An 18,386-nucleotide genomic window follows, 5' to 3' on the forward strand; every position below is an offset into this window, starting at 1 on the left:
GGGCATGCATGTACTGAGTGCCGATTTGCAGAGGGTAGGTGCTGCTTCATTGCCTGCCTTGCCCTCCCTGCCAATGCGGAACCTGGGAGGGGGAGTGTTTGCCCCCCAGACTATTCAAGGTGCTATGAAGCCAGTGAAAATTATTATTTCAGTAATGGTGGTCAGCTGTCCCCCAACCCGACTCCATTTAAAACGAGAGAAAATGGACCACAGCAACAAGGCAGTTTTCACTTCACAAGTAAAAGAGTTTCTAAATTTGGAACAGATAATTCTGGAAAGTTAATAGAATCTTAGCACTGTTGAAGGTCATCTAGATAGATGTTTGCATTCTTCTTATGACACCTGCCAAGATCCTCATCATTCCCTGTGCCTACCTTCCTCCCTCTCCACACTGACTGCTACGGGAGCCACTCTTGTTCTCTTCCACTTCTCTCTCCCACTTTCTTTAGCTTAACAGCTTTTTCTGCTGTTCTTTCTTCTGCTTTCTTCCCCCCCTCCTTTCGCCCACTAAACAGCAGTGGAGACCACCCTCCCTGTCCCCATCCCCTTCTAACTCCTCCTGACCTTGCCTCTCCTGTCCATTACTGGAAGGGCTTCTTCCTGTGCTCTTCTACCTCTCCCCACTTCCACCCCTCAACCTAAGCATGGCTGGAAGGGCCTGCTACACTCCTCTTCTGCCTTCTTCCCCTTTTCCTTTGGCCTGAGTCTTATGGGATCTATTATGATCCTTGTCAGCAAATTACTAGGCTTGCTGTCTCAGGTGTTCAGTATTGACCCAGCGAACTAAAGAATATCACACTTCTGGATGCTTCTGTTTGCCATCTGTAAAATGGGAACATGGTCTCTTACTCCGGGTGGTTAATCTAGGGGATCTTTTCTAGAGAGCTTTTGGACCATGCTTGCTCTTGGTATGTGGAGTGTCTGCTGCACACTGCAGAACTCTGGGTTCTTCTCCATCCCTGACTCTGTGTTGATCTGGCTCCAGAGCCCTGCCAGGCAGCTCCTGGAATGCACGCTGGTGTCAGATTTCTGTCATCTAGGAAGACAGGGTAAGGTTCTGTGATTAATGAATGTCTGGTGGCAGCAGGGACCACCAGTGAATCAATAGCAGGTAGACGCTGTGTTTTTTCTTCTAGCTCTTCTTTAGTCATGGATCATTAACTACCTAATTATTAGCTCGATTGCGTGTTTGTAATCCTGGTACTGTAGACCCAAATATACTTGTCAACCTATACTGTGGCATCAAACATAAATTATCACAGGGTTTAGGCCACATAGAGTTTTACTAACTCTGCCTTTTCTCCAGCCCTTTTGTTCTTACCTCTGTAGAGCTCTAGTTCCTCTGAGAAGTCAGACAAGCGATTTCTTTAGCTAGCGCTCGAGCTTTTCCTTAATTTCTCACTTGCCCTTGACCTGGTTTGGATTATCAGACACGAGCATGACCCTTTCTGTTAAACTATCTGACAACTGTGAATTTCCATTTTAAGTAGAATTTCCTAGTAGGATGTCATACCCTTATTTCTAGAGATTAAATTTGGTTAAAAAAATAGAATTTTGAGAGGCTCTGTAGAAATTGAAGGGGGAGGAAACATCATCTTCTGCACTGGTTATGCATCATGACCATCATAACCTGCTACGTGGAGTAGAATGGACTCAACTTCTCCATTTCTATTTTGAAGTTGTTGGAACTAAGTGGATTTATTTTCTTGACTGCTGTTTGCCTTGCATTATTATTGTTGCAATCTTGTGCCAAATCGGTATTAGGGAGTTCTTTGTGCATTTACTTATTTAGTCTTTTCAAGCTATACATTGGTAGGTTTAGGGTAGAAAAATTTTAAGTCCTTTCATGTCATCCATATAAGATGTCCAAGAGTCTTATTTAATTATTTCAGAGTTATTTTGTTTTCACAGAAGCATTATTGGAGTAGAAAATCAATAACTTACTGTCTGCTACTTGAGTAGTTAAAGTACTGGTTAATTTGACAAAGGACTAGCTGCGTGATTGTTTCCTTTTTTTTCTTTTTTAAGTAGGCTCCACACCCAACATGGAGCGCAGTGTGGGGCTTGAACTCATGACCCTGAGATCAAGAGTTGGATGCTTAACCCACTGAGCCACCCATTTGTCCCTGTTTCTGTCTTTTTTTTTTTTTTTAATTTTCTGGGGTGCCTGGGTGGCTCAGTCGGTTAAGCCTCTGCCTTCAGCTCAGCTCATGATCCCAGGGTCCTGGGATCGAGCCCCGCATCGGGCTCCCTGCTCAGCGGAGAGCCTGCTTCTCCCTCTGCCTGCCGCTCCCCCTGCTTGTGCTCTCTCTTGCAAATAAATAAATACAATCTTTAAAAAAAAATATTTTTTTCATTTTTTTATTTTTAAGAATTCTCCACTCCCAACGTGGGGCTTGAACTCAGGAGCCCCCAGGATCAAGAGTCGCGCGCTCTAAGGACCCAGCCCGCCAGGCATCTCTGCATGATTGTTTCTATACTGTGACATCACTTTCACAAATCAACTAAATTTAATGAGGGCTACTGATTTATTTACAAAGCTAAAGAGAACGTTTCATTGCATATCTAAAGCATTCCACCTACCAATTTTTCTTGTGATTTATTTTTAAATTTAATTGATTTTAAGTTTTCCCTTCGGGGTTGGACTGCCTGCATTCAAATCCCACTCTTATGAATGTGTGACCTTTAACACAGTGCTTCCCCCTTGCTCTACCTCCGTTTCCTCACCTATAAAATGGAATAATAGCTGCACCCACCTTCTACCACCTGTGTGGGCTTATAAAGTCGGCTTTTTTGGTTTTCAAGTCACACTGTCCTGAGGCCCATTATCTCTGCTTAACTATGTACAAAGAGGCTGCTATATTTTGAATTTATAATTATTGAGTTAAATGTTTGAATTGACTCAATGTGTTACCGGCTTGGCATAGAGGAAATACTATCTAGAGAGAGAGAGAAAAAAAAAAAAAAAAAACACCAGCCTGGCAACCAAAAGTTCTGGTTTCTACCCCAAGTTCTGTCAATTATGGGCTTGGAAAAATCACTTAAAGTACTCTGAGCCTTAGACTCCCTGCCTGTGAAAATGGAGAAAATAATATTTTCCTTGCCAAGCTTACAGGACTCTTAAGAGATTTAATTAGCATAATCAATGAGTGAATGTATATGAACTTAAAAAAATTAAACTGTGCGCTCTGCGAAGTAGGTTTGACTGAAAGCTGGCAGGGATTCTAGATTCCTCAGATTTTCTTTACATCAGTTTTTTTTTTAAACTCAAGGCACAACTATTTTTAGTAACAGTCAAACATTTGTCAGATCAGATTGCTCATGATTTCTTAACGCATGTGTTATGAAAATTCATTAAATTAATTAACTGATGAAAATTAGCTGCAGTGATGGGGAAAAAGTTGGCAAGTTTTAATTTTAATTCTTTTTACTTATTGCATACCGTGGTTCTCAGTCAGGAGTAGAGGCTTTTGGAGATGTGGGGTGCCGGGGCTGGCAATTTTGGTGGTCACGATGAGTGGGAACTCATAATGGCGTTCGGTGGGCCGGGGCCAGGGTTGCTAAACCCCCAGCGATGAGCAGAGCAGCCTAGCTTGACAAAGACTTACCCCTCAGAACTCCAGTAGTCCCCCCAGGAAGAACAACTTTGTACCCCATTTCTATTCATGGACATAGGTCCTACGACAGGTACATAGCCAGTATTACTTGTATAGAAACCGACTGGCTGTATTTCATGTTTTGATAAATTGGAAATGCTTCTCCCCACTTCTCTTATCTACACTGATTTCATTTTCAAGGCTGTAGCCCCGTCCTGTGACCTTTTGCCTTTGATTCTCTGTAGATGTGTGCGACACAGAAAGTCAGGTGTAGGTCAACAGTTGTTGCTGTGAAAAACCAGCACAAGTAATTTTTTTTTTAAAGGAATCAACATTCTTTTCTCTTTGTTCACTTTGAATATTTCTTTTCTTTTTATTTATTTTTGAGTAGGTAATACATGCACATGGTCCAAAAATTAAAACAACATAAAAGGTAAACTTGAAAAAGTCTCACTTCTGTGCTTGTCCTAACCTATTCATTTCCCTCTGCCTCCTGTAAGTAGCCATTTTTATGAATTTCTTATTGTTTATTTATGTCGGAAATGGAGGTATGGAGTAATTCCCTCCCTTTCGTAATGCAGAGCTCTTGCTTATATGGTTGGTATCTCGCGTGGTCATCTATGGCCAGCAGATCCTTACACTCCTGCCCTGTGTATGAACTGCCTGGTCACTGTATATTTAGCTACAGCAGGTATTCTGCTCTTGCATCTGCTTGGAGTCATTTCTTCTGGAGCCTCTGATCACTCCAAGTGGAACGCCTGTGCCCTCAGCCTGACCCTGGGCTTCCCTTTCACCGCCATCTTTTGCCCCTCTGCGTTGGATCTTTCCTGGATCCCACGTCCTCTCTTTCTTAGTTTACTCCCTTATTGTCAAGCAGCACATCTTTCAGTTACTTTCAGAGAAAGGGTGGATAATTTTTAGACACTGCCTGTCCGACCATGTCATTATCATGTTGTCATGATTTTTTGTTTGAATGGTTTTCTTTGGTAAGGAATTCTAGGTTGGAAATTACACTTTGTTTGTAGAGGAGTGATCATATCGGACATGTATAATGTGTGAATTTATTTCCTCCAAAAAGGAGAAACATTAATAGATTTGAACTGGATATGTTTCTAAGTGGTTCTGCCTACTATGGAACCAAAAAGACTAATAAACAATATAGAACAAAATTCTGAATTTTGGAAAGTTAAACTTTGATTCTGGTACCTAGTCTCTTTTTCCAGGAATTAAGAGTGTTTTTGAAGATGAAAGAATGATATCTTTTAATTAGCTAAGTGTTGCTATAAGGATGATATTGTAGACATTGTTCACTGTATTCTTGTCAGTCAATGTATAAAAGAAGAAATATTTATACTTCAGAAACAGCAGTCCCAGCATTTTCTCTTACTCCTGGAAACTGCGAGTTGTTATGCTGTGGGTCCTGCTTTTCTCTTTGCATTCACTGCTAGGTGATTCACAGCCAAGTTTGACACCCACTACTGGCATCAAGAAAAAGGGCCTGTTAGCATGTCCATTCATTTCCGTTGGGCGCCAAATATATATTTCCCTACTCTTTAGTTTTCCTTAGACTAATTGCTTCACTTTTTTTTCTTAATTTTGTTCTGCATGTGTCTTTGACCACCTCCACAGATCCTTTTAAAATGAGGTGGGGCAGCAATAATGGAATACACAGGCTCCGAATGTCTTACCCGAAAACAGCCTCACGTGGACTTTCTAAAGACAGCGTTATTTTCCATTCAATTTTTTAAATCTTTTGTGCTGCCATATTTGTGGTAACAATGGTACCAGTTATCTTTAGTCATTATCACAAGAATGCTCAACCACCGACCATTCAAAAGTAAGCATAAGTGGAAACCTATAGAAATACATCGTCATTAGCGTCTCTTGTTTGAAGGGTTTAACACCCCACATAGTTTGTGAATTTTCCTGTTAATTGAGGAGTAACTGCTGACTTATATTTTGTAGGTCCCTAAGAAACAGGGATCACTTTGCCTGATTCCAGAAATAAATAACAATAGCAGTAGCAACAATGACAATAATAGCTAACGTTTATTGAGCTCTCATTTTGTGTGAGACACTGGGCTATGTTTAAATGCATTATTTAATTCTTCCAACAGCCCTATGAGGTTGACATGAAATTGCTTCTTTGTTCTTTTATGCCAGTTCCCTGTGAAACTCCCACATTTAGATTCATCTGACCATCTGCTTCTCACTGGGTCTCTGCACTGCTGAGCCCTACTGGTGAGAAACAATTCCATGGTGTTCATTGGCACTCCTGGACATTCCATACGATGGCTGCTCCCACCTCCTGCTCCCAGATGCCTTGCTCTGAGCCACACCCAGAGACCATTCTAAGACTTCACTGCTCTGCTCACCTCCTGCCTCCATTCTCAGTATGACCTACCTCCGAAGTTGACAGAACTTTGAATCCTCTCTTCCTTCAGTTTTCTGCCCTTAGACCCATGGACATGTTTCCCTCTGAACTCACCCTCTCCTCTTTCCCCATTTGTGTGCCTCAGAATCACATGGGAACTTTAAAACATTATTAGCCTGCTCCCCGTCCTTGAAGATGATGGGTCAGCAGGTGTGGTCCAAGTGTGTGGTGGTTGTAAAATCTTCTCAAGAGATTCTGATGTGCTCCCCGGGTGAGAATCACCAGGTTGAGCTCCAGAAGATAAGCTGCCTCTTACTCAAGAGTGATCTCTCACTAGGCTCTGGTTCTTAGCCCCTCTTTCTTTTCTTCCAGGGCTAGACCTGCTCCACCATTATTCCCCTTTGTCCTGAATTTTCATTGGTCTCCTTTTCTGTGTGTCCTTCACCGTAGCTTCAAACACAGATTTGAATTCTTCTGTTGATCTGTGTGACCGCTGGCTTATGTTTCTTCTGCCATTCTTAGACAGGCCCCTGAAAGAATTGTTCGGAGTTTTTACCCTATGTGAATCTGACATTGGTTCTGCCTGAATCACTCTGGTAAAGATCATCATTGCTCACTAGAAGCCTAATCCAAAGGGTGCTTTTGGGCTCTGTCTCATTTCATTCGGCTTCTTTGGAGCATGTGATGCTCAGGAGACTCTCTTCTGTCACCTTTTGTGACACCATCCACCCCTCGTTGTCCTGATCAACCTCTTCCTCATTTTGAGTGTTTCTAAAAAGTATTTTTTCAACAACATTAAGAATAAAATAGAATTTTATTTTATTTACAAAATGGAGTATTAGGAGAATATAGATGGGGAAGAAATGTCTTTCTGGCAGAGATCTGGATCTAGCATTTTCTATGAGGAAAATGAGGACTTCAGGAGAAGAATTTGGTGTGATATCTTCAAACCGCTGTATATTTCTAAATATGAAATTCAGAAAACTCATAATTTTAGGTCTTTGGCTTAGTCCTAGAATGGAAGGAGAATTATGGGTCCAGAGTATGGTTTCTACCAATTCAAGAAAGTCTGTCAATCCCTAGATCCATTTTTGAGTCTGGTAAATTTCCTGGAAGCTAGGTCAGATCTTGGGCATCCTTGTGTACATATTCCTGGAAGAGCCTTACTATTTATGTGTCCTGGGACACTGACAATGGACCTGTTTCCCAGAACCTGGCTGGACAATTATGTGCAGCCCAGAGCAGGACAACCCATCAATGAGCATTCTTCATTTCCTTCTGCTTTGATTTTTTTCCATCCCATCTTACTTCAACCTCCTACTTTCTGCAAAAGTAGAGCATACTTAGTAGTGGAAACCTGGAAAACACTGAAAGGGAATGGAGAGGAAAGTAAAGTTTATTACCACTCATTATTCCATCGTTCAGATATAGACACCACCAAACACATTAGTATATTTCCTTCTAGTCTTATTTATGCAGACACTCATATACATGTTTCTATTAATTAAATTGGATAAAACTGTATATAGTGTTGTTTATTCTGTACTTTTTGGCAGTAATCTTTATTATGTCATGAAAAATTCTTATCAACATGATTTTTTTAATGGTTGCCTAGTATTCCAGCATTGAGATGTTCATAATTTATTTAACTAATCCCCTGTTGTTGAACATTTAGGCCATTTCCAATTTGTGCTGTTATAAATAATGCTACATTTAATAACCTTGAACATAATTGCTCATGCATTGCTGATTATTTCTTTAGGACATAGATTTCTAGATGCTGAATGTTGCTGGATTTCAGGGTGAGACCAGGACTCTTGTGATTGATTGGCCTCCAGCTAAACTGGCCTCCAAGAGGGAGGGAGGCTCAGGGGCCCAGGGAATTTGCGTGCTGCCGTTCACATCTGCTTGAGATCTTCTAGACTGCATGCTGGGTTTCAGAAGGAGGCTTTAAAGAATTTCTTCAGGATTCCATAAATGGCAAGCGCCACCACAAGTGAAATTGAACACATAGGCTTCAGAATAAATCCCTGTTTGCTAGAGATTGGTTCTGAAATCACTCTGTTCTCCTCGTGCTTTGGATGAGTTCTAAATTATTTCAGAGAACGGCAGTGGAGCACCTATGATTTGCCAGGCACGGTGCTTACCTCCAGGGCTGCAAAAGTAAATAAGCCCTCCACAGGCTTACTTGCAGCACAGGAGACAGATAGGGAAAAAGGCTTATTGTGGGGGAAAATTGCCCTGAGGGAACAGGAAAGAGTCTCCCATTCTTCAGGCTAAGGGCTGCGCTGGTGATATCTGAATGGAATCTTGAAGAACAACAACTATTTATTTTTGCAGAGGGGGGATGGTGTTCCGGGGGAGGGAATGGCATACGCCACAGCACAGAGTTGTGATGGTGACTTGACAAGTCCAGGAACCCGGGAATACATTCCCATAGGTGGCATCTAGGCGGAACTTCCCAACCTCAGTGCCACACAAGGTAACAGGTCTGTGTAGGCAGTGACTCTGTCCTAGGGCCAGAGCCCCTTGGCCCTGGGCCGGTTCATCCTTTACCTCAGTGTGCCATCTGAGAAAGTTAGGTAGTATTGGTTTGGGCACAGGACCAAAGGATCTTGGCCCATAAGGTGGAAGGTTGGGCTGGGTGCAGATTGTGAAGGGCTGATCTGTGGGCCTTGCAAGGAGGAGTCTGGATTCCTTTGTCAGCTGCTCAGGGACAGTCTTTCCATGACAGACCACTGTGGAAGGATTGGGTCCTCAAGTTGCTTCCAGATTCATGCGGCTGGCTTCCTGTTCTGTGATCCTAACAAGTCCACATTGTGCGTTCTTTCCCCCTAAATAACAATTTGATGCTATTAGCTCCGCACACTGACCTGTTTCACACCTCTTTGAGGAAAATATTGCAATGTTGGAATTACACAGTGGAAACTTGCAGTCGTGAAGTCTGTTTTGAGCTGGCACAAGGTGACAGTCTAAGGAGGAATGATTTGAAAAGTGCTAATAGTAAAACATCAGTTATTTTGCTGTCTCCAGAAGTTCTGTGCTATTTACTGTGACTGGTGTGAAAAGAATCAGTAAATGGGAAAATTGTGTTTTGGCCAACATAAATTAAGCCTCCACATATCGCCACTGTATTTTCTTTTTCCAGCATCTCCTATTCTACCTGTATCACTTCGTCTCTAAGATCTAAGAATTCTGCAGCAGCAAGGTTAAGAAAAAAGATAAAAATGTTAGGATCCCTAAAGGGGTGTTAGGTCACACTTTGCTTTGCTATTTTTGTGTTTTGTAAATGTTGTAAATCTTGACCACAGAACCAAGTAGAAAAGAAAAAGTGTTTATGTTGTGTTATAGGAATAGTTTCTTTGATAAGCTATGTACTAATGTCTGTGTGTATGGATTGTCTGAATGCATTTGAATTTTAGGAAAGCGTGCAAGCCTTTGTAGATGTATTTCCTTTGAGATATAAGTATATTACAGTGATATCTCTGTTTCAAATGTAAATACAATTTTTAAAAAATTTTATTTATTTATTTGACAGAGAGAGAGCACAAATAGGGGGAGCTGCAGGCAGAGGCAGAGGGAGGAGCAGGCTCCCCACCAAGCAGGGAGCCCGATTCGGGGCTCGATCCCAGGACCCTGGAACCAGGACCCAAGTCGAAGGCAGCTGCCCAACCAACTGAGCCACTCAGGCACCCTAAATACAATTTTTTAATATATTGTCACTTTGCAAGTCCATTTGTCACTTTGCAAGGAGGAATTAAATTTTTTTTTTTTACTTTTTTTTAAACTGAAATATAGTCAATACAAGGAGGAGTTTTGTCTTATTTTCTCTTTGTTCTTAACTATTGCACTTCAAGAGTAGGGGGACATGGAGTTCACATGAGGGGATGAGCAGTCAGCATATTTTCATGCCAGTTACCATGGGGTATTTAGAGTCCTTGCTTCCTGAAGCGTACCCCACATTTTTTCTGAGCAGTGGTATATAACATGAGTCAAAGACACTCAGAAATATCATATTAAAATTCAGAGACATTTCTGTATGGGCCAACTTCTTAACCCCCTCTACATACTAACAGAAAGGTAAGAAATGTACTCTTTGGTCTGTCACCTCTCTCTGTCCATCAATCCAGCCATGACTAATAAAAGAGGAGTGCAGCAGACCATGGAAAACAAGGCAGGCATTCAGTAGGAAAATCGCAGACAGATGCCCTTAGCACTCTTGTATCGAAGGCTTTAGAGACCAACACGTCAGACCTGCAGTGATTTGTGAGGGTGTGAATAGAGTTTCCAAATGTCACATTTCAGAGGTTCTCAAATGAAGTTTCTGTTCCTTAATCTCTTTCTTGCCACCCCTCGCCCACTTTCTGGTCATCATATGATATCACATCATATGATATCCACATATTCCTGGCAGTTCAGACTCTTGGTGGGAAGTCAATTTTCCTTAATTTTTACAAACACACTTGCTGGAAAATAAGTCTGAAAAAACAGCCTATGCTTAATGGGTTGCTATTTCTTTAAGTCTTCAATATTGGTCCTTTTTATATTCTACCTTTGATAGTTTCATCATTAGAATTGCCATCCACAAAAATAATGGACTGAGTCTAAAAGAAAAATGTTTTAAAAATGGCCTTCTGTAAGTGAAAGGAGTCAACCAGTAATGGCCAGGGAGTGGGGACACCTTGATTCTATTAAATCCACTTCTCTTCTTGCTAAGTGGGGACACCTTGATTCTATTAAATCCACTTCTCTTCTTGCTACTGGCTGTCTTTAACAGCTAGAAAATTTCCATTCTTACAAGATGGTACCTGCCCATATATGAATAATTGGCATGTAATTCTTTATAAGGTAGATGAGGAGTTGCCACTAGCACTGAGGGTCTACCTTTGGCTGAATAGGTTGGTTTAGCATCGTAAGTCATTTGTAAGCTTTTATCTTTTTGTCTTCTGGGAATCAGTATAAGAGCTGGTGAACCCAGTTCCTCACAAGGTTAAACAGAGTTACCATATGACTGAGCGAGTCTGTTCCTAGGTATTACATGCTCAAGAGAAATGAAAACATATGTCCATTAGGAAAATTGTGCAGGAATGATCCTAGCAGCACCATCCATAGCAGTCAAAAGGTGGCAACAACCCACGTGTCCATGAGCTGGTGGGTGGATAAAGAAAATTTTGTATCTCCATACAATGGACTATTATTCCACCATAAAAAGGAATGAAATACTGATACGTGCTACTTCATGGATGAACCTTGAAAACATTATGTTAAGTAAAAGAAGTCTGTCACAACCCTGAAAACATTATGTTAAGTAAAAGAAGTCTGTCAAAAAGGTCACATATTAGATGGTTTCATTCATAATGAAATGTCCAGCACAGGAAAATCTGCAGGGGCAGAAAGTAGATTAGTGGTTGCTTAGAGCCGAGGGTGGGGAGCAGGAGGGGATGGATGTGGTAGCCAAAGGGTATAGGGTTTCTTTTTGAGGTGATAAAAATATTCTAAAATTGACTGTGGTGATGGTCGCACATGTCTGTGAATATGCTACAAAGCACTGAATTGTACACTTTAAGTGGTGATTTATGATTTGTGAATTATATCTCAGTCAAGCTGTTTTGTTTTTGTTTTTTAAAAAGCAAGAAATGATAAACATGAGAAACGTAATGTTCAAGGTAGCAGTTACCCTGGGAAGTGGGAGGGAGGGTTTACCAGGGAAGGGCGTGGGGCATCCGGATGATTTCAGAGAGAGTGGTAATGTTCTGTTTTCTAAGCTGGGTGGTGAGTACATGGACGTTCACTGTGTTTAATGTATTATAATTTTTATATAAACAGCACACATATATCATAAACACTCTTGGTATCTGTGATGTATTTCATGAATTAAAAAAAAAAAATCTCTGATCCAAAAAGAAAAAGCTGGTGACATCATAGAATGTCCGTATATAATTTTTAAAAATCAAACGTCATTCCATGGATACTTATTACTTTGTCTCATTATCATCATTACCGTCACCATTTGCCAATATGTCTTGAGTGCCTGTGTACATCTCCAGTGCCCTGTGCAGTGTAATGGAGCATGTAACATGGTATCTGTGTTTGGAGAAGCATATTAGTAATAGCTGTAATAATTGTGATCATTCATTAGGGGCCTGCTAAATGCCAAGCACTGTTGGAGGAGCTTCATGTGCAATCTTTTTTTTTTTCTTCATTTTTTAAATTATTATGTTAATCACCATACATTACATCATTAGTTTTTGATGTAGTGTTCCATGATTCATTATTTGTGCATAACACCCAGTGCTCCACGCAGAATGTGCCCTCTTTAATACCCATCACCAGGCTAACCCATCCCCCCACCCCCTCCCCTCTAGAACCCTCAGTTTGTTTTTCCCAGAGTCCATCGTCCCTCATGGTTCGTCTCCCCCTCCGACTTACTCCCCTTCATTCTTCCCCTCCTATGTGCAATCTTTTTAAATCTAATTCCTATAATGGCCCTGTGATAATGTGTATGATAAGTCCTATTTTACTGATGACAAAACTAAGGCTTGGGGAGATTAAGTGTTCAGGGTCACAGAGCTAGTTAGTAAGGGATAGATTTGGAATTTCAACCCAGGGGAATACTGGAGTCGATGTTCTTCATGACTATGCCATGTTAGCATTTACTTTACCAGTGTTTTGTGAACTTCTAAAACCCATGCCCCCTTTGGTAAACTTCATAAAAATATATCATCTCTCTTCAGTTGAGAATCACTAAATTTTTCCTTTTCTATCTGCTAAGATCACTTTGTTAAGCCTTCTATTCTTTAGTTTATAATGGATGGAGTGTTTGGATTTCCAGATCTAGAATTATACTGAATGTGCATTTTCAAATGACATATTTCCTCTGGAGTTTAGACATGTTCTCCCCTCAACACACAACCTTGAGAATCTTGAGTGCCAGGCTATTTTGCCAATCTGATAGTCCATCTTCACAAACAGTGTTTGATCAATGCTACATGAGCAGAATAACAGGTAGCCTTCACTGGAGTATAAATAATGGAATTGTAGAATAGAAGGGGACTAGAGACCATCCAATTTAAGAGTGTCATTTTTCAGAGAAGAGGGGCCTGAAATTAAGAGTAACAAAGAAGACATGAAACTCTGATTGCTGATGACCTCTAAAAGTCATGAACTTTGTGAACTTATGAGTCACCTTGTGAACCAAGGAAGAGAATGTTATGAGGTTTGTTCACCCATCTGTTCATTAATTATGCTCTGATCTCCAACTCCATGCTGGGCAGTGTACCAGTGTCTTAAGGGCTTTGATTAGAAACGTGCAAGATGCAGTCTGCCTTTGCAGAAGTCATGGTCTGTTGGAGGATATAGGTGAAGAGGCCCAAATTAGAGTGTGATAATGCTGTAATAGTACACAGGTGGGACCTCAGAAGATGGACATCTGTTTCAACCTTGCCGGGGGGGGGTAGGTGTCAGAGAAAGAGATTTCAAGTAGTCAATACTTGAGCTGAATCCCAAAAGTTACACTGAGTTGAGGGAAATGTGGTACATTGTGGAAAATGCTCATCATTTGGCGGGAGATGCGAGAAGATGATTTTGAGAAAATAGTCCTGGGACATGTCACCTAGGGCCTCTCACTTCCTGTGTACCCATAAGTAAAGGGAATTCATTGGCTCATTCAAACCAGGGGAAGGGTAACATGATCAAATATGCTGTAGAGATTGCTCAGGTAGCAGTATGCAAGGATGCATTGGAGAGGGAAGGACAAAGTCAGAGGGAAGGATGGTTTTTCTCAGTTGGGAAGTATCAAGCAGTCCCTGTGTGGCACATGTAATCGACTGTAACATGCTATTTTATTTCACATACTAAAAGAAGGACACCAATATCTTAATTTTCAGAAGAATCTCAATTCCAGAGATGTTAACATGTGAAAAAAAGTATCTTAGAATCGATGAAATGCATTTGTAAGCACTTAATATATATTTGTCAAAGAATGAACGCATGGATCTTTCCTGCCCGTTTCCTGTGTCGACTTGGAAGAGAATAAATACCTGAGAAATGAACATTACACTCGATGTCTAAGTTGTGCAGCTTCCTTTACTTGACACATTGAGATTACGAAAGAAAGAAACAACTGTTGGTTTTCCTTGAACACTTGTCCTTTTGTGAGTGTAACGATAGAAGTTTTGGGAAAAAAGATTTCAGAAGTGGCTGGATGAGGAAGCTGCTCTATGGGGGTGACATTATTTTATTGTGATTTAGGCGGAATACTGAAAGCTGCGTTTGCGGACCTCCTCCTGACCCCCTGTAACTCAAGAGGTGGGGTTTGAAAAGCAGCGGTCAGGTCAGGGCATGATTGCAAAGAAGTAGCCTGGGATAATTTACAAGTCCGCCTTCAGGGGCACCCCTGGAGGGAAATTGCTGTTTGCCTGCTTAGCTTAGGGGTTTGCTGATTGCTCTCTCCCGCAGCAGCTGGGTATTTCCCGATCCTCTGGTCTGTCTTGTCTGCTCTTCCCCCACATTTGCTCAGTGGGATTCCAGCCAGGAATGTCTAAGAGACAAGGGCAGCTGGGTCTGCACTGACCTCGAGATTGCATTTTTGCTTCTGTGGCTGTTTTGCTTCAGTTCGCACCATTTGGGGGCACTTCTACGAGGCAGAATGTGGTAAGCTCTGCCAAACTTAGACACATTCTTCACATTCTCCATGTGTTTGTACTTGTGCAATGGAGAGGGAGCACTGAGCTAGGAGAGAGGGTTGAAAGGGCCGTCTGCCCTCAGATAGACTGATAAAGGGGCCCTCTTACCATGGTTCTTAGAAATGTGACTTATATGGGCATGCCACATTGTGTTGAAGGGAGAGGGCCATTGTTTTTATTGGACAGACAGAAACAGACTAGGATGGTTATTTTTGTGCCTAGTAAAATGGTTGAAAATTCCCTTTCTTAGGAGACAAGAGAATGCATTTGAAAGATCCTTGTGTATGATAAATATATATATATTTAACAACAAGTTAGAATCAAGACTGATGGTCTTTGGACAGATCAAGGATGTGCTGTTTTCATATGTTGAATTACTGCACATTGGTTATGTCACTGTGCCTTTCTCTGAGGTGGACTCTTGTTAGCTTTGGGGGGATTTCTGTCATTGACTTTGGTCATGCTCATCGAACCCCTCCTTTCCTTTCTCATAGCCACCAGTCTGGCTACTGTGAAAATTTTGGAAACCGTGAACATTAGAACTTGCTTGAAACCCAGCTCTCCATCAGTCCCTTCAGGTAGCCTCTGCTCTACCCTGCCCTAAACTTTCCTGCCCAATTTTTAGTCCTTCTGCTGGGTGATCCCTACCAATATGTATTTGTCTAAATTCTGCCTTTCAACATCTGGGCTCAAACTTAGGCCCCTAAACAAAATATACCTTCCCTCTTACCTATTAGAAATAATGTCTCCCTTCTCTGAACTGCTGAAGCTTCACTTGTCCTTGTTTGGGTGCTTCTAATTATTTTTTAACTGTGTCACAGATACAGGCATTAGTTTTTCCTAAATGTTCTGCCTGAAAGCTACCTGGGGCAGATCTTTTTTTTTTTTTTTTAATGAGAAAAATGAGACTATGTTACATGTCAACTCCAAAGCCCCAACCAATTTCTTAGCAAGTAGTTAAAACACAGCAAAAATACCAATGAGTAAGCTCTTTTGTTAGGCTGTGAAATGCTAACACCTTAGCTTCCTGATCAGGAAGGATGCTGCAGCTAGCAGCCTCCCGACCACACCCTCTTTGTTGGCTGAATTTGGCACTTTGCAAAATCATGCACACATCATTCTGCTGTTACACCAACTGAGTTTTAAGTGTAACTTGAAACTTTTCTCTCACATTGTGTTTTGTTTAAAATGTTGTTCTGACCTTTGGGGTCAAGTATACATTTTTTCTATGTACACATTGACCAGATATTGTTGTTGTTGTTGTTTTTAAGATTTTTATTTATTTATTTGACAGAGAGAGAGAGAGAGAGACAGCTAGAGAGGGAACACAAGCAGGGGAAGCAGGAGAGGGAGAAGCAGGCTCCCTGCTGAGCAGGGAGCCTGATCTGGGGCTCGATCCCAGGACTCCGGGATCATGACCGGAGCCAAAGGCAGACGCTTAACAACTGAGCCATCCAGGCGCCCCGACCAGATATTGTTTTACTGAGAGTTGGGTACAGTCTTTGCAGCTTTAGGATTGAAAACCAAGAGGCATTCTGGGAAGCCGTGAAGGGGCAGGTGTTCTTGCTTCGCGGTTTTTCTCCCTGTAAGCATGCTCCCTAAGCTCATCAAGGGCAGGACCCACACCTGATTGATTTTTGTGCTCTCTGTAAGACCCTGGTACAGTTGCTTAATATTTTTTCGAATGAGTTAATTGATTTTGTGAGGACTTGAAAGGAGGTTTTGAGCTGTTACTTTGTTAGAATTTTAGTCAGTCTTCAGCAATTCTAGAGTATTGGGAACTTCTAGATCTTGAAGTTTCTCTCTGTCATGTAGCAGGCTTATCCTGGTATCTATTATAGGTTTGTCAAAGTCTTGTCCCCCCACACCTTATGGCCTTATATACATTATATATGACTGTATATAATGAATATTAATTAATATAAATACTAAGAAATTTTGTCCTACAAGTATCTTGGGACAGAAAATAGAAGTAGTTATTTCTAAAAACCAAAGGTGCTTGCCATCAAATTGACTGATTATGATTATTGTTAATACACAAATGTCCCTTCCCCTAATACATGCAGAGATGATAGGAAATAGATAAAAATAGTTTGTCCTCAGGACTTAGAATCTAGGTGAGTAGTAAGTTATCCCAGCCAAGGTGGTCTGTGCAGGGTGGGTCCTAAAGACGGTGGATGCATTCCATGTAAAGATGTGGATTAGGAGAGGCACCTGGGTGGCTCAGCTGGTTAGGCATCTGCTTGGTTAGGCATCTGACTCAGTTGGTTAGGCACCTGGGTTGCTCATTTGGTTAGGCATCTGACTCATTTTGGCTCAGGTCATTATCTCAGGGTCATGGGATTCAGCCTCTCATCAGGCTCGGCACTCAGCTCAAGTCTGCTTAAGTTTCTCTCTCTCTCTCTCTCCCTCTGCTCCTCCCCCTGCTTGCATGCTTGCACTCTCTCTCTCAAATAAAATAAATAAATAAATAAATAAATAAATAAATAAATAAATAAATAAATAAAATCTTTAAAATAAAAGATGTGGATTAGGAGTAGGAGGTCTCCCTGACCTTTCTCAGGTGACTCAGGTGAGTTATATAACTCAGAGTTGGTTCTTCCCTTGTGAAATGGAGGTGAATGTGCCACCATTTTAGCTCATGTTGAAGGATTATTGAAGGGTCAACTGAGGGTCTGGATATAGGGTCCTTTCAGATGATCAAATGTTTGGATTCCTTCCCTAAAGAAAATGCACATGCACAAAACATGGAATCTAGTTTCAGGAGATTCACAGACCTTGTATCCCTCATGGGCACAGGTTGAGAATTATTTGATAGAATATAGTGTAGGGGAGGAAAAAAAACACTTTTTTCTTTTTTCTTTGGTTCATTGGTTGGGGCCTTGCAGATTAGACTGATAAAAGAAAGATTAACAATAGAAACACAGGGTTTTTTTTTAACACATACCTTGTGCATACAAACAAGAGAACTCAGTGATGAGAACTCAAAGAGGTGGTTAGAACTTGGACTTACATAGCGCCTCTTACCAGAAAAGCAATAAACTTGTAGAAAATTGAGAAGACAAAGGAAAAGTGTTTAAAGCTTCCAGGAGCACAAACTGTGGGAAGGTGGACATATAGAGGAAGATAATGAAAGATAAGGGCTTATTGGTAAGATTTGCTGTGTAGATTCCTTTGGTGTGTCTCTAGGCTGTAAGAGTTTAGAGCTGTCTCTGGGGGTTGATAAGAATTGTTCTGCCCTTCCTCGTAGAGAGGGAGAGGGCAGAGTTTGTGTGTCTGTGTGTCTGCTTCCTTTCATTTGTCTTCAGCTCAAAATAATCCATATGTCAAAGTGGCATATTTTGGGGTGGAATATTCTAAACCCCTTCAATAGCCACAAGCCAGCACACTCATTTCATGAAGGGCAGGTGTTAGATTAACATGCATCCCTTTGGCTAATCAGGTTGATGGTCTTGGACTTTCACCTAAAAGAGGTGGGATGACCAACATCACCCAACATCACATTCTTCCTTGGAAGCAAATGCCAAGTGCAGTTTGTTGGCAGCTTCTATACCTACCCAAGGCATTTAGTTCTACTAGTTGGGTGGCTATGTGGGAGACCCTATGAAACAGGGGCTCTTCAGAGGAGTTTGTAAACAGTAATTGCTCAGTCCATGAGCAATGGTGCGGAGAACTGAAGGTACAGAACACAGATCAGGTGTGGTTATGTGACAAAAGACATAAAATGAGGCT

The 18,386-nt window shown here is 41.3% G+C and overlaps 1 protein-coding gene across 6 annotated transcripts in view; it reads left to right on the forward strand.

The window, feature by feature from the left end:
- The window catches only part of TNIK (TRAF2 and NCK interacting kinase), a 380,604-nt gene that overhangs the window by 45,078 nt on the left and 317,140 nt on the right, over positions 1–18,386 (forward strand). The gene's annotated exons all lie outside the window — the stretch shown is intronic.

This window comes from Callorhinus ursinus, unplaced genomic scaffold (assembly GCF_003265705.2).
Source record: "Callorhinus ursinus isolate GAN/ISIS: 27379988/994484 unplaced genomic scaffold, GSC_fseal_2.0 scaffold1, whole genome shotgun sequence".
Classification (NCBI taxonomy): Eukaryota; Metazoa; Chordata; class Mammalia; order Carnivora; family Otariidae; genus Callorhinus; species Callorhinus ursinus.